This window comes from Nothobranchius furzeri, chromosome 10 (genome assembly GCF_043380555.1).
Source record: "Nothobranchius furzeri strain GRZ-AD chromosome 10, NfurGRZ-RIMD1, whole genome shotgun sequence".
Taxonomy (NCBI): domain Eukaryota; kingdom Metazoa; phylum Chordata; class Actinopteri; order Cyprinodontiformes; family Nothobranchiidae; genus Nothobranchius; species Nothobranchius furzeri.
The window spans coordinates 58,508,545-58,525,423 of NC_091750.1; the positions used below are offsets into that span (position 1 = coordinate 58,508,545).

The 16,879-nt window shown below is 38.2% G+C and overlaps 7 non-coding genes and 1 pseudogene across 7 annotated transcripts; all 8 read left to right on the forward strand.

The window, feature by feature from the left end:
* The first annotated feature begins 52 nt into the window (after positions 1-52).
* On the forward strand, positions 53-11,696 carry LOC107386813 (solute carrier family 22 member 4-like; annotated as a pseudogene).
* Positions 11,697-12,698: 1,002 nt separating this feature from the next.
* On the forward strand, positions 12,699-12,771 carry trnat-cgu (transfer RNA threonine (anticodon CGU)). Its single transcript has one exon. It is a non-coding gene; the product is annotated as a tRNA-Thr (tRNA).
* A 247-nt stretch (positions 12,772-13,018) lies between these two features.
* trnat-agu (transfer RNA threonine (anticodon AGU)) lies at positions 13,019-13,092 on the forward strand. The gene has a single exon. It is a non-coding gene; the product is annotated as a tRNA-Thr (tRNA).
* Positions 13,093-13,664: 572 nt separating this feature from the next.
* Positions 13,665-13,737, forward strand: trnat-ugu (transfer RNA threonine (anticodon UGU)). Its single transcript has one exon. It is a non-coding gene; the product is annotated as a tRNA-Thr (tRNA).
* A 573-nt stretch (positions 13,738-14,310) lies between these two features.
* trnat-ugu (transfer RNA threonine (anticodon UGU)) lies at positions 14,311-14,383 on the forward strand. Its single transcript has one exon. It is a non-coding gene; the product is annotated as a tRNA-Thr (tRNA).
* Positions 14,384-15,275: 892 nt separating this feature from the next.
* trnat-ugu (transfer RNA threonine (anticodon UGU)) lies at positions 15,276-15,348 on the forward strand. Its single transcript has one exon. It is a non-coding gene; the product is annotated as a tRNA-Thr (tRNA).
* Positions 15,349-15,599: 251 nt separating this feature from the next.
* trnat-ugu (transfer RNA threonine (anticodon UGU)) lies at positions 15,600-15,672 on the forward strand. The gene has a single exon. It is a non-coding gene; the product is annotated as a tRNA-Thr (tRNA).
* A 572-nt stretch (positions 15,673-16,244) lies between these two features.
* On the forward strand, positions 16,245-16,317 carry trnat-ugu (transfer RNA threonine (anticodon UGU)). The gene has a single exon. It is a non-coding gene; the product is annotated as a tRNA-Thr (tRNA).
* The last annotated feature ends 562 nt before the right edge of the window (positions 16,318-16,879 follow it).

Sequence of the window (16,879 nt, forward strand, 5' to 3'; positions counted from 1 at the left end):
ATTGGTAAAGGCTCATCACTGGAAAAACATGTGATGGTGACTTCATCCCTGGAAGACAGGAAATAGGACAGTGAGCTTCCATGCAGCCATGAGAGATTATGCAGAAACCATCACGTTTTTGGGCCAGTGGGGACGTTTCTAGCAGACCGTCTTCTTCCTGCTCTGTGCTAGCATTGTGCCAAATGGATTCGGTGCTTTCAATCTAGTTTTTCTGACTGACAAACCAAGTCACCACTGCCTTGTTCCAGATGTCAACATCACAGAAGACTGGAGGAAAACCATCATCCCAATAACAGTGAGTTCCTATTTAATCCAAGTTATTTTATATAAACATCAAGTTTTTGAAGTTTTAGTCTTTTTCTCACAAAAGAAAATTGACATTTTTATACACAATGTGAAAAGTTTTCATCACTTGTCTTTAGTCTGTAGATTCAGTGTTTTTAGCAGCAACCTGCAGTAGTTTTTTTTATTGTATTATTTTATTCAGTTCTTTTCTCTTTTTTTTGTCCCAATAACATTTTAGCTTTGATACACTTTTGATTACTACTTAAATGTAAAGTGAAGTTTTATTTCTGCTGCATGATTCTCATGCAGCTTTGTCATGCATGTATGATGGTGCGGCAATGTTAAAGTATATTGGAACTGTGCAGCTGGATGAGATACAACTTCTTCCAATAGTGAAGTGGTGTTTAATTATGCATTATTTCAGCTTTTGCTGTTTTCGCTGTGAGGTGGTGAACGGGAAACAGGAGCAGAGCAGATGCAGCAGATACAAACTGGATGTGATCCGAAATCTCTGCTCTGAGATTCATTCCTGGCAGGGATGTCAACCTTACTGACCTGGAGCGGGAGGGCTGTGTGGACGGCTGGAGCTACAGCAAAAACATTTATGAATCTACAGTCGTTACAGAAGTGAGTTAGTACCAGGTTGTCTTTTTGACATGCAGCAGTGTCTAAACACGTCTCCCTTTTGTTTGAACACATCTCTGTCTTCTGGTGTGAGTAAAACCTCCCAGAGGAAAAAAAAAAAGCTCCAAACTGCAGCAGACAGCGAATTTCGTCAGTTATGTTTTCTTCTTTCAAACGTAGAAAAATAACTGATAAAGAACCTACAGCTCTCACAGTGTACCGATCTAATGCTATTATGATACAGATTTTAACCAAGATCAAATAAAACAAGTACATTCAAAGTTTAACAAATCAGGAGAAAATCTGAGAAAAGATGATTCAATAGGTTTTAGAATAAGACAATACTAACAAACATGTTTTTATTATTTAAATAAGAAAGCAACGTGGTAAAATACAGATTTATGTTACTGAAAAACTAAGAGCACTCATTCACCTTAACTATACATACCAGGTAACTATAGCAGCTAGGCTATTTAACCAAAAACACTTCATTCATGAACATTTATCAAAGCAGGAATTGTGGTAGTTTGCTGGTTGGGAACACCCCGCTACCACGTGAATCTCAACATTTATTATTGTCTCAGAGTAAAAGCGGTTACCAAAAAGTCATTTCTGACCAAATTTGAATTAATCTAAAATTAAAGATTATCCAAAAAATAATGACATTAAGAAAATAAGACATTGATAATAAAAAAGATTTGTTTCTAAGATACATAAAGTTTAGTTGTTTCAAACAATGCTATAACAAAGTTTTTGTTCAGTTACTTGACGAGGTGGAATGCACCTCAAGTGGTGATAAATTAGAAAAATAAATGCAAAGACAAGAAATGAATCATGACTCATTATAAGCAATTTCTATTCACTTAACCAGCACAAAGCCAAAGTGCAGGAACACGGTGTAAATCGTTATTGGGTAATTAAAGCCCTATCGGCTGTGCCAAAGCCTTTATTTTTCCAGAGAAAACAGACATAAGCTGTGAGCTCAAAGAGGTACTTGCTAAAAAAAATTCAGTCATGGTAAAAAATAAAGTGGACCTTTTTATTTTAGGGTGGAATACATCAAGACAATTGATTTTCTAGTCTTTTCTTCAAACCTGCCCTCAAATTTATACAAACACTCAGATTTCTCCATGTTGATTTATTTTTACAAAAAACGAAGCAAAATGTGGAAAAATGCACTCCGTGATCTAACAGAAAACCACCAATAACCTAAATCGGTTGTTTACTGTTTGACTTTATGAAATGTTATTTCTTGCAACTCTAAAACCTCCTTTCCACCAGGCATGAAAGCATCACCAAGTGGCCGCGAAGCATACTTCATAGCAATTAGCCGCCATTAGTGGGTGGGTTCCTTTCCAGCAGCAGTAAAGTGTGATGTTTTGGACATGTCCCAGAAGCAAAGGACCGCTATAATTATGTGTCATATGCATCAAATGTTGCAGTTTCGATAGGGCCAGACAGGATGACAACAACAAAAGCAGTGTACAACAGCCAGAAACTTTCAAAATAAAAGCCACGCGCAGATAAACATACATCCTTTTTTTTGTGAAACCCCCGTAACCAATTTAAACTAAATAGAAAATAAACCACAGACCTTTTTGGATGCAGGCAGCCATCTTTCTCCATGCTTGTTATTGTGTGGACTTAAATCACACGTGGTTTGGCAAAATTTCAAAAATGTCTAAATTCTTGCTCTCTGTAGAACAATGAACTCAAAATTATTTGAAAAAGACTATAGCCAATCAGATCTGATTCATGGACTCTAACAAGTGCTTCTTTGAGGTCATTACTGATGTTTCTATTCTATTGTGTAATGCACGCCTGTCTGCTCAACACACCACCAAAAAAGCCAAAAGTCCTGCTTTTGTAGAAATAGTCACACCGATGATAGTCAATCAACACATAAGATTTGCAGGACCTAGCTTAATCATGGAGAAGCTGCAAAGGGAGGATTTTTTTATTTTTTATTTACTTTTTTTCTTCATTGTTTTTTTTTTTTTTTTTACAGTTTTTTAATCTTAGGGTTTAAAAAAACCTACATCAAACTTATATAGAGCTTTTTATGACACTCAAAGACGCTTTCATGCACTCTCACATTCACACACTGCTAGTATGTGAGCTATTTATGTATATATATATATATATATATATATATATATATATACATATAAGGACATTATACAGGTACTCGATAACTTCACCAAAAACAGAAGCAGATTAAAAAGGTGAGCAGGATAAGTGCATAAAGGGGTGGAGCTGCAGAGGCAGACAAAGGTAGATGTGATCTGCTAATTACAGACTAAGCTGTGCTGAATTAGGACTAAATGGAGACAGATGGTTTGCTGTGCTAACTCCGGAAGGGAAAGGCCAAATGAGAGAGAAGAAGCTGATTCTTATTAGTAAGTATGAAACTTAGAATTTTCTAGAAAGACAGAATTTTGTAAAGCTTTACTAATTCATAACAGGATCAGTAGCAAGTCATCATCATTCATTAGGTAAACACATTCAAGATAGTCACAATCTCCTTTTCTGCAAACTCAACTAATTATGCTTTGGTGAAATACACTAATGCCAAAAAGCAAGCAATGCTGATAGGACAATAAATAGAGACCCACCATAAAGCTGGAGTCTGTAGAGTGATGTAATCCAGGAGAAGTGGAAGTTATTATAGCCCCCACCGCTGTTCTCCCGCCCCTTCTGGAAGAAGCTGAAAGCCACACCTCATAACTTGCACACAAATAGCCTGTTAGCGCCAACTGTCATGTAATATGTCCCATATGTTCTTGCTCAGACACACCTGATGCTACCTGTTGAATGATCTCATCAGCATCCATTGGGTTCTGAGGAGCTGCTAGTGACATGTTTTAATCAAATCTGTAGTGCGCAAGCAGGGAAACGTCTAAAACCGGCAGGGATTCAGCACTCGTGATGCTAGCACACCCCTACTAATGTTACAACAGGAACCCTGGTCCTGGAGAGCCACTGTCCAGCGTGTTGTTTCCTGCTTCGATGGCTGATTCACTTGTTCAGCAGCTCATCAGACTCTGTAAAAGCCTGTTGATCACCTGCTGATTAAAATCTGGTGTTAAGCAGGGAAACCTCTAAAACATGCTGGACAGAGGCTCTCTAGTACTGGAGTTTCTTTCCCCTGGGCTAAAACAAAGTCTTCTTTAATGCAATGACAAACACTACACTGATCCCTTAGCTGCAGTCATACTGTGTACATTGTAGGACATCCTCAGATCTCAGGTGTCACATATAGAGAAGAAAAACCATCAGGTTTCACTCAAAACCCCATCAGACGTCTGACTTAGGCACTGTCCACACGTAGCCGGGGATCTGCCAAAACGTAGATATTTTTCTACGTTTTGGCCTGTCATCCACACGAAAACGGAGTTTTTTCACACGAAAATGGATCTTTTTAAAAACTCCGGCCAAAGTGAAGATCTGCGTTTTCTCCGTTTTGGGTGTCTGCGTGTGGACAGACAAAACCGCAGTTTTAAGGTCCGCAACGTCACTTTCCGCGACAAAAAATGCTGACCTCACATGTGCGACCTGTGTTTACACTAGCCGACAGCATGGATGCCCTCAGAGCTGCGCTCGCTTTATCAATTGTCCAAGCGCTCTTTGCTTGTTTGTTTTTGCAAGCGGAATTACTGCTCCTTGCGGAAGACCACAGACGAAGGACGAGGTTAAGAACGGGGGAAGTACTGCCACCTACAGGTCTGGCATGTCCTTAACAACGTATTTATCCGGGTACGTGTGGACAGAGTTTAAATAGTATCAGACAAAAGTTTCTCAGGATTCTGTCAGAATGAGTCAGAGAGTCAAATCTAAGCATTTAATATGTACCCCAGCTGGATCTTAAACTCCACAGATATGGTCCCCCGAGGAGCATCATCTAGTGTTAACTCAAGGAACTGTTTTTAATTAATTTACTTTCTTGTGCTGTAAATTAGTATTATTATTATATTAGTTCTGTTTTGTTAAACATTTTAAAGCTTTTCCCTTAGTAAAGAAAATGAAATCTAGTTTTCAAAACTGAACCATGTTTTGGCTAATGTTGGTATAAAAACCATACAGCAATCAGTTTTATTCGAATAGGACATAATATAACCTCAGTGGCTAGAGGTAGAGTCTCCGCCCTGGGAATGAGAGCTCTGGGTTCCAATCCCAGTCGGGTCATTCCTAAGACTTTTAAAAATGGGATCACGGCTGCAGCACACCGCTCCCCACGGGGAGAAGAATTTCATCAATGTATGATGACTAATGGGACTTTAACTTTTACTAATTTGACAACATAATAAAGAAATGAAATAAAGCTGCCACCTCTAGATCCTCCACCAGAGGGCAGTAGACTTACATAGGACTGGATGTTGCAGGTTGCTGATGAAAGTCCTAATCCCAAAGCTCCATCAGGATATTTTACAGCCAAAGATTATTTATCTTATATATAATCAATCCTATTGTGATGTTAATTTCTTGCAATTTAGCTAAATTTGTTCCATTAAAGAAAACCAGCAAACTGAATCAAATCTTCGTTTTGGTGTAGTCCATCATTATGACTAATCATTGTGTGGTCATCATCATCATCTTTATTTATATTGCACCTCCCAACTGTCACAAGGTAAACCAAAGTGCTGTACATTCATTAAAAACATCGCTGACCCATACAGTGGTCAACAAAATTAGACATAAAACAAATGCAGAAGATAAGAGCAATGAACGATAATAAAAACAAGATCAAGTAAGTGAAATAAAACCGGATTTAAATTATCTTAAAAGTGTGGCTAGCTCACGTACTGAGGGAACGCTACTGTATGAAATTGAGTCTGACCTGCTGGTAAACTCAAGGGGCTGGGGGGGGGGGGTTCAGAGGGTGTGGCTGAGAGCAAGCAAAGTCACTTTTACCATGTGTGGCATAGCCAGTTACACAGATTTAAGGCTTTCAGTCATTTGCACAGTTAGCATTTCAATTTAAATGGCTCTTTAACATTTGCATGTTTTTAAAGTATAACCAGTGCTTTCTTACTCTCTCTAGATATGGGAGGAAACCTGTGTTGTTTGCAACCGTGGCGGCACAAACAGTTTTCACATTTGTTCAAATCTTCTCCACCTCCTGGATTTTTTTTATCATTCTCCTCTTTTTTTAATGGACTGGGCCAAATATCCAACTTTGTGTCAGCTTTAGTACTCGGTAAATATTAAATAACCATTTTCTAATTATTAATATACCAAAAAGATACGCTGGTTTCCTCCATGTTCTCTCGTGTTCAGGCGCTGAAATCTTGACTGGTAACCTACATGTCCTGTATTCATCCATGGGCACGTGTTTGGGCTTTGCCATCGGCTACATGCTGCTGCCTCTCTTTGCCTACTTTCTAAGACACTGGAGATCTCTCCTCATAGCTCTGTCTATCCCTGGCCTTGCGTACATCCCCCTCTGGTGGTAAGTCACAGAAAACACAGTTCACTGTAAAATGCATTACTGCAAAATAAAATAAATGTATAAAAACTGAAGAATAAATAACATTCTCAGATGTGAGATCCAACATTAAAACATTTGATCTATTGAATCTGAAAAAAGTAGACGCTATAGTTCATAAATTAGTTTCATCATGTTTTTGTAAAATGTGTTAATGTATAGGTTTAGTTTAGATCAGCAAATAAACTTTCTGCACCTTTTTTTAAACGAACCCAGGCTACTCCCAGAATCTCCTCAGTGATTGCTTTCTCAAGGCAGACTTGAGGAAGCTGAGGCCATAATAAGAAAAGCAGCCAAGTGGAACAAAGTTCAAGCTCCGGGGGTCATCTTTGAGAATTACAATGTAAGATAATTAATTTAAAACCAGCAGGTTGTTCCAGTTTGGTTTAAATTAGTGATATTTCTCCTAAAACACATAAGTATCTATGTCAAATTAAAAGTACTAGCACACTGAAAAAGCAGCACTCTCAAAAATGAACAGATTTTGTCACCACCACGTGCATTCAGGGCAGTTATTTGAATATACCTTTGTAGTAAGCAAATTATAAGGATTTTGGAAGACCTCTTGCATTCAAAGATTAAGATTCCTAATTGTAAGCTTTTGCTTCAAAACAATGTCAGAGATCATGCACGGGCATCAAGATGTATGTGTTTTTATCAATATTTGATCAGTTAAAAGCAAACTTCATTCTTTTTTTTTTCTTTTTTTTTGTGATCTGGTGATTTAGTTGTCCAAAGTGCAGCCTGCGGGGTGTTTGCAGATCTGTGACTGATTTTGTGCGACCCTTGGATGCAATTCAAAGAAATTCAACCAGCAAGGTGTTGACGTCTAGACACATTTTACAGTTTTTTTTTTTTTACTAATGTGAGGCCCAACAAACAGTGCAGAGGAATGCATTTTTTTACAATTGAAAAGTTTAACAATATATTGGTCTTATAAAAACCCCTGTAAATGTCAAATAAGTAAGAATTATACAGCGTAATAATCACAAAACAGCCTAATGTCTCAATACAAAAGGTCAATAAAATGAGGCTGCAGTACCCAGATTTACCGCAGGATGTCATTCTTACATATTGCACCTTTACGGAAAAAACTATTTAATGGTCATGCTTTTCAGCATCTTTACACATACCGGGAATCCTACAGTATTTTTGTTTAGAAGTCAATTTCACACAAAGGTTTGCGTTAATATTTGCATCAAATATAGAATGTTCATGCAACAAAATTCTAGAAAAATTTTTTTATTCTAATAATTTTACCCATCAAAAAATTTAATCAGGCATTCAAATTGAGGACTAAAGATGGAGTTTAAAAGTTTACTTTAATCTCACATTGCAGATGGAGTTAGTGGTTGTGTGTCCTTAAGGAAAAAGAGACTCAAAAGGAAACCCACGGGGTTTTAGACCTTTTGAAACACAGCGACATCAGAGCCACAACAATTCTACTCTGGCGTCGTAAGTAAATCCAACTAAATGTGGAGGTTTGAAAAACTGTGATTTACATAAAGTGCTCAGATTGGGTCATCATCCCACCCACCAAACCAATAGAGCACAATGAGTGCTGTGATTGGTCCATAATGGTGAGCCAATCACAGCACTATCGGTTTGAAATGCTGTGATTGGCCCGCCAGGATGCAACTAGGGTGGTTCCAATGGAGCGTTCCTAAGTTTGGTCTGGTTCACTAGGCAGGACACACAGCAGGACTCATTTAAAAATGGATTGCGGCTGTTTAATGCTGCTGTATTGGTTGACAATTTGTTGCTTTACAAAAATGGCTGTTTGGGTGTTTGGAGGGGCTGGGATCCTGTTTTCCCCAGCGAGAGCAGCCATCTGGCGCTCATCTTCTGTACAGTCACAGGTGGGAGATCTTGGGAGAAGCAAAGAGTACATTGACTCCTAAAGATTGATGACCTCACCGGAAGTGTAAGAGTGCGTAACATTCGCTAAACGTAGTAAGCAACAAATAACCGCCGTTCTGGTGAATGGGTGTGTTTCTGTTTTTGATGCATCTCAAAGGTGTAGTGTTGCATCGCACCACTAAATTTATGCATTGAGACTACTCTCTAGGCCAGTGGTCCGCAAATGGCGGCCCGCGGGTCATGTCCGGCCCGCGAGCCCTCTCTTTGTGGCCCCAAAACCCCGCGTGTACCCCCCACCCCCACCCCCGACGGCCGACCGCAAGGTGTAGGATAGATAGAGCCGAGGAAAATAATCAAATAATCAATGCACTGAGATGCGGGCATAAATGATTTTGCTTCATAGAAGAGGACCATAATCAGTTATAGTGGTATGTAGTTTTGTTATTTTAATGGCGGCACCAGCGTAGCATCCACATCTGTCAGAGCGGTGTTCTCCACATTTACCGGGTAGGAAACTTTGGTCTGCCTTAATGTGGTACTGCAGGGCTGAGCGCTGAAGTTATAGCATGAGACCGAACCCGAACCGAATCAGCCCGATCGGTTCTGTTGGATTTGGGCCGTGAATTATGTTAACTGAGCGAGTTGTCGCGCGGCACGCTCCGCTCGCTCGATCAGCGAAAGAGAGAGAGAGAGAGATTGTCTGCTCACACGAGAGAGGATTGGAGGACGCTCCTCCAAACACTTGTTATAATTTTCATAATTTCATTATTGTTTCTCCTGGAAGTGCTCAGTCAGACCGAGTGCTGTGATGTCGGGAGATCCGGTCTTGGGGAAGGAGCGGGGTCAGTGACGGCGGCTGCAGCGTAATCATCTTATTTAGGGACACGGAGAAGTTAAAAGTAGAGAGAAATAGAAGACAGAAGTTCTTGTTCCACTTTATTCTTTTGTTTCATGATGATAAACTGATGTTAAATTCAGCTTAAAGAGAAACTGGGAGGAAGCTTTGGTTCATTTTAAGTTACAGGAGCTCTTGTTACCTATCTGCTTCTCCAGAGACAGCATTGACATGAGGATTACATGGTGAGGGTCCCACAGAACAGGTTAGTGCAGTCACACAGCCGAGCTGGAGAGGGACAGGTGTTGTCCTGCTTTATATTGCAAGCTTGTGTTATGTGCATTACAGCAGAGATCCAAACTGCGGCAGCAGCACCCCACCCCCTCCTGTCCGGCCCTCTTGCTTCTGGGTCTTTTTTGTGAGTGGCCCTCGGACCATTATAATTGAGGACCCCTGCTCTAGGCCCTACACAACCAGAACACGTCAAGATCAGCAGTTGAGATCAGAACATGCAGGAATTCAAACACGAGTGCAGCAACTTTCAAAATAAAAGACACTTGAAATGTTCTATTTGTTTGTTACCTTGGCTTTTGGACGTACCTGAGCTTTTGGGCACATGCTGCCTCCTTTCTTTTTATGTGACCTGCCAGAATCAGGTGTGGTCTTGCGGGACCACGTCTACAACGTTTATTGCATTATGCTTATACATCTGCTGAAAAGCCCAGATCATATTTTAACTTCTGTTTAATGACACTCCTGTAAACAAGTGAGAGACATCTTTCCCTCACTTGCTACCTCACTCATGTTTTCAGGTGGATACTATGAGTACTTGCCCTATATTGCATTTGAGAGTCAAGCTGTTGGGAGTACCTTTGCTACCCTGTTCCTTCCTGAGAGCTTTAAACAACCACTTCCTGAAACACTTCAACAAATGTGTGAAAGAGAAAGGTAGGGAAATATTTTTACCATCTCCTGCTTCTCAATTCAATCACCAGATGATACAATTAAATCAATAATGTAATCATTTTATTTAAATAATTTGTATTTTAATGTATCTGACTAGTTCAAATGTTAAATATTCCTTTAAGAATTGTGAAAAAGCATCATGTTTAAACAATAAAAACTATTCTTAACAGAATTTATGGTAATACTTTAAAATAAGGGTCCCTTTATTAATGTAACTTTGTGCATTTTAACCATCATTAAATAAAGGATCCCTTTATTAATGTAACTTTGTGCATTTTAACCATCATTAAATAAAGGATCCCTTTATTAATGTAACTTTGTGCATTTTAACCATCATTAAATAAAGGATCCCTTTATTAATGTAACTTTGTGCATTTTAACCATCATTAAATAAAGGATCCCTTTATTAATGTAACTTTGTGCATTTTAACCATCATTAAATAAAGGATCCCTTTATTAACTAATAAGTAACCTTAAGGTTCAGACAAAGGGCCAAGGGGGGTGTCTGCTTAGTAATGCATTACCTAATATTAGGCAGTTGTTAACTTCAATTGTTTTTTATGCTTAGTAATGCACTAACATTACTAAAATAACCTAACTGTAAAGTTGTATTTAATTTTCATATTTGCCAGTAACATGCTGTAATAACAAAAATGAGAAAAAGACAAGTATGAAGCTGGTTAAAGTCTCCAGACATCAAAGAGCTTTTTCTTGGGTCAATAAGAAAATACTGTTGTGCACCTAAATAGACTAGTTGTTCTTTCTTTAGCAAAAGTGTCACTAAAACAAAAACACAATTAGTTAGACATTGATATAACACTTTCTTCAATGTGGCTGTATGTGAAGAAATTACGATCAACAGTGTTTGTTTTCCTCTTATAACAGGTTCCAGTGTCCCTGCGTGACGAGAACTAAAACATCGGATCCCAGTGTCCTATTAGACCAACGTCTGTGATCTCACCAGCAGCTTTTTACCTCTGACGTAGCGGTACACGAGATCTTCCAACTCAGTGTTAATGTTGCATTTTAAAGTTCCTAAAACTTGAAAGGTTTTTAAAGTAATGAATGTGTTTGTTTTGGGTTTGGGTCTGATTTATATTGGCATGCATTTATCCAGTGGAACTGGTGGAAACTGGGTTATAATAAATATGAAGTATTTATATTATTAAAAGCAGCTATCCTACGCTTTTGTCATTCTAAAACTTCCAAAACAAAAGACAAAAAATGGTGAAATTAATGCATCAGAAGGATGATTTTTAAAAACGTCTTCCCCCATGTATACATCGCTTGGCCAAAAAAAGTTAACACCTGAATTTAACCAAGAAAATGGATATGAGCCTCCTTTTAGATAATTCTTGCACGGGGGATTATCTTTCAGCTGGCAACAAATAATTTAACCCCTACTAGGGCAATGAGTTGCTTCTCATTTCTTAAACAACCATGTGGAATGACACATCTGGTGGTCGTGGAAAAGATGTTAGTCTGTTTGAGAAGGGTAAGATCATTGGCGTGCATCAAGCAGAGAAAAAAATCTAAGATTGCAGAAACTGTGGGAACCCATCGTCTTTCAGGAACAAAAGGGGACAGAAAAAATTCCATAAGCTCCTGAGACCCTGCGTCCACATTGGCATCTTTCACTAAAAGTTTTTATTCTCTTCAAAGTAGACCTGGTTTTTTTTTATCATTTAGAAACATTTAATATCACATTTAGGTAAAAACATCTTTTTAGTTTTTTCTAGAAAACCTGTTAAGGTTTTTTATTTTTTTAGTTGCCTTTCTTAACAGCCACTGTGGCTTAGTGGGCAAAGCATGTACCTTGTGAACAGGAGATCTTGGGTTCAAATCCCATCAGTGCCTCTGAGTTGTTTCTGACTCAATAAGGTTGTGGAAACAAAATGATTCCGAGACATAAACGATTAAACAATTAACACGAAAGTTGATGACCATATTATCTGCTTTTCTGGGACATGTCTTAACTCAATCTTATTTAGAAATACTACAGTAGCCTGCATTGTTTTAACAATAAGCTCCTGAGACCCTGCGTCCACATTGGAATCTTTCACCAGAAGTTTTTATTCACTTCAAAGTAGACATTGTTTTTTTTTATTATTTAGAAACATTTAATATTGAATTTAGGTAAAAATATTTCTTTTTAGTTTTTTCTAGAAAACCTGTTAAGGTTTTTTATTTTTTTATTTTATTTTGCGTCACACTAAATACAAATTCGGGTCTCAGAAAGTTAAGACTAATATAATTTTCTACAAGATCTAGATACTTGTTTAGCAAAAAGTTTTATTCAGTTCTATTCATCATTGACAGAAGATGCTGTGGCTTAGTTGGTCAAAGTGCCTCTCTAGTAAACAGGAGATCCTGGGTTCAAATCCCAGCAGTGCCTTTGTGATTATTTAAATAAAACAGATAGCTGTGGGAAAGTAGAACAAGCACGGTGGCTAGACAGACATATTTCGATGGTGCTAAATAAGGCACAGGTAAACAATATGTCTGTTACATGTAATGACAAAAATTGATTAAGAAGTACTACATTAATTTCTATAGCTAGAATATCAAGATAAATTACTCTCTAAAATGTCAAGATTTTCGCATAAGAAATGCCTAATGCAGTCCCATATGTATTTTTAGACAGGCGCTGTAGCTTAGTGGCCAAAGCGCCTGTCTCGTAAACAGGAAATCCTGGATTCAAATCCCAGCAGTGCCTCTGAGTTGTTTCTGACTCAGTAGTTGTGTGGAAACACAACGATTCCGGGAAGTAAACAATCAAATAGTTTACATGACAGTTGATGTACAGATGACATGCTCTTCTGGGACGTGTCTTAATTAATTCTAATTGAGAAGTACTACAGTAGCCTGCATTGCTTTTCCAATAAGACTAATATAATTTTCTACAAGCTCTAGATATTTGCTTAGCAAAAACGTTTATCCAGTTCTTTTCTTCATTTACAGCTGGCGCTGTGGCTTAGTTGGTCAAAGTGCCTGTCTAGTAAACAGGAGATCCTGGGTTCAAATCCCAGCAGTGCCTCTGAGTTGTGTTTGACGCAATAGTTGTGTGGAAACACAATGATTCCGGGATGTAAACAATCAAATTGTTAACATGACAGTTGATGTACAGATGATATGCTCTTATGGGACATGTCTTAACTAAATCTTATTGAGAAGTACTACAGTAGCCTGCATTGCTTTTCCAATAAGACTAATCTAATGTTCTACAAGCTCTAGATAATTGCTTAGCAAAAACGTTTATCCAGTTCTTTTCTTCATTTACAGCAGGCGCTGTGGCTTAGTTGGTCAAAGTGCCTGTCTAGTAAACAGGAGATCCTGGATTCAAATCCCAGCAGTGCCTTTGTGTTTATTACAATATAACAGATAGCTAGAGGAAAGCAGAATGAGCTCGGTGCCTAGGCAGGCATATTTCGACGGTGCTAAATAAAGCACAGGTAAATGACATGTCTGCTACATGTAATGACAAAAATTGATTGAGAAGTACTACATTATTTTCTATAGCTAGAATATCAAGATTAATTACTCTTTCTCAAATATCAAGATTTTCGCATAAGAAACGCCTAATGCAGTTCCCGTATGTCTTTCAAAACAGGCGCTGTAGCTTAGTGGCCAAAGCGCCTGTCTTGTAAACAGGAGATCCTGGGTTCAAATCCCAGCAGTGCCTCTGAGTTGTTTCTGACTCAGTAGTTGTGTGGAAACACAATGATTCCGGGAAGTAAACAATCAAATAGTTTACATGACATTTGATGTACAGATGATATGCTCTTCTGGGACATGTCTTAACTAAATCTTATTGAGAAGTACTACAGTAGCTTGCATTGCTTTACCAATAAGACTAATATATTTTTCTACAAGCTCTAGATATTTGCTTAGCAAAAACATTTATACAGTTCTTTTCTTCATTTACATCAGGCGCTGTGGCTTAGTTGTTCAAAGTGACTGTCTAGTTAACAGGAGATCCTGGGTACAAATCCCAGCAGAGTCTCTGTGTTTATTAAAATACAACAGATAGCTAAGGGAAAGCAGAATAAGCTCGGTTCCTTGACAGTCATATTTCGACGGTGCTAAATAAAGCACAGGTAAACGACAAGTCTGCTACATAAAATGACAAAAATTCATTGAGAAGTACTACATTAATTTCCTATAGCTAGAATATCAAGATTAATTACTCTTTCTCAAATATCAAGATTTTCGCATAAGAAACGCCTAATGCAGTTCCCGTATGTCTTTCAAAACAGGCGCTGTAGCTTAGTGGCCAAAGCGCCTGTCTTGTAAACAGGAGATCCTGGGTTCAAATCCCAGCAGTGCCTCTGAGTCTTTTCTGACTCAGTAGTTGTGTGGAAACACAATGATTCCAGGAAGTAAACAATCAAATAGCTTACATGACAGTTGATGTACAGATGATATGCTCTTCTGGGACATGTCTTAACTAAATCTTATTGAGAAGTACTACAATAGTTTGAATTGCTTTAGCAATAAGACTAATATAATTTTCTACAAGCTCTGGATATTTGCTTAGCAAAAACGTTTATCCAGTTCTTTTCTTCATTTACATAAGGCGCTGTGGCTTAGTTGGTCAAAGTGCCCGTCTAGTAACCAGGAGATCCTGGGTTCAAATCCCAGCAGTGCCTCTGAATTGTGTTTGACGCAATAGTTGTTTGGCAACACAATGATTCCGGGAAGCAAACAATCAAATAGTTTACATGACAGTTGATGTACAGATGATATGCTCTTGTGGGACATGTCCTAATTCAATCTTATTGAGAAGTACTACAGTAGCCTGCATCACTTTACCAATAAGACTAATATAATTTTCTACAACCTCTAGATATTTGCTTAGCAAAAACGTTTATCCAGTACTTTTCTTCATTTACAGCAGGCGCTGTGGCTTAGTTGGTCAAAGTTCCTGTCTAGTAAACAGGAGATCATGGGTTCAAATCCCAACAGTGCCTTTGTGTTTATTACAATATAACAGATAGCTAGAGGAAAGCAGAATAAGCTCGGTGCCTAGACAGGCATATTTCAACGGTGCTAAATAAAGCACAGGTAAATGACATGTCTGCTACATGTAATGACAAAAATTGATCGAGAAGTACTACATTGTTTTCTATAGCTAGAATATCAAGATTAATTACTCTTTCTCAAATATCAAGATTTTCGCATAAGAAACGCCTAATGCAGTCCCATATGTCTTTCAAAACAGGCGCTGTAGCTTAGAGGCCAAAGCGCCTGTCTTGTAAACAGGAGATCCTGGGTTCAAATCCCAGTAGTGCCTTTGTGTTTATTACAATATAACAGATAGCTAGAGGAAAGCAGAATGAGCTCGGTGCCTAGACAGGCATATTTCGACGGTGCTAAATAAAGCACAGGTAAATGACATGTCTGCTACATGTAATGACAAAAATTGATTGAGAAGTACTACATTATTTTCTATAGCTAGAATATCAAGATTAATTACTCTTTCTCAAATATCAAGATTTTCGCATAAGAAACGCCTAATGCAGTTCCCGTATGTCTTTCAAAACAGGCGCTGTAGCTTAGTGGCCAAAGCGCCTGTCTTGTAAACAGGAGATCCTGGGTTCAAATCCCAGCAGTGCCTCTGAGTTGTTTCTGACTCAGTAGTTGTGTGGAAACACAATGATTCCGGGAAGTAAACAATCAAATAGTTTACATGACATTTGATGTACAGATGATATGCTCTTCTGGGACATGTCTTAACTAAATCTTATTGAGAAGTACTACAGTAGCTTGCATTGCTTTACCAATAAGACTAATATATTTTTCTACAAGCTCTAGATATTTGCTTAGCAAAAACATTTATCCAGTTCTTTTCTTCACTTACATCAAGCGCTGTGGCTTAGTTGGTCAAAGTGCCTGTCTAGTAAACAGGAGATCCTGGGTTCAAATCCCAGCAGAGTCTCTGTGTTTATTAAAATACAACAGATAGCTAAGGGTAAGCAGAATAAGCTCGGTGCCTAGACAGTCATATTTCGACAGTGCTAAATAAAGCACAGGTAAATGACATGTCTGCTACATAAAATGACAAAAATTCATTGGGAAGTACTACATTAATTTCCTATAGCTAGAATATCAAGATAAATTACTCTTTCTCAAATATCAAGATTATCGCATAAGAAAAGCCTAATGCAGTGTCATTGGTCTCTCAAATCAGGCGCTGTAGCTTAATGGCCAAAGCGCCTGTCTTGTAAACAGGAGATCCTGGGTTCAAATCCCATCAGTGCCTCTGTGTTGTTTCTGACTCAGTAGTTGTGTGGAAACACAATGATTCTGGGAAGCAAACAATCAAATAGTTTACATGACATTTGATGTACAGATGATATGCTCTTCTGGGACATGTCTTAACTAAACCTTATTGAGAAGTACTACAGTAGCTTGCATTGCTTTAGCAATAAGACTAATATATTTTTCTACAAGCTCTAGATATTTGCTTAGCAAAAACGTTTATCCAGTTCTTTTCTTCATTTACATAAGGCGCTGTGGCTTAGTTTGTCAAAGTGCCTGTCTAGTAAACAGGAGATCCTGGGTTCAAACCCCAGCTGTACCTCTAAGTTGTGTTTGGCGCAATAGTTGTTAGGCAACGCAATGATTCCGGGAAGTAAACAATCAAATAGTTTACATGACAGTTGATGTACAGATGATATGCTCTTGTGGGACATGTCCTAATTCAATCTTATTGAGAAGTACTACAGTAGCCTGCATTGCTTTACCAATAAGACTAACATAATTTTCTACAAGCTCTAGATATTTGCTTAGCAAAAACGTTTATCCAGTTCTTTTCTTCATTT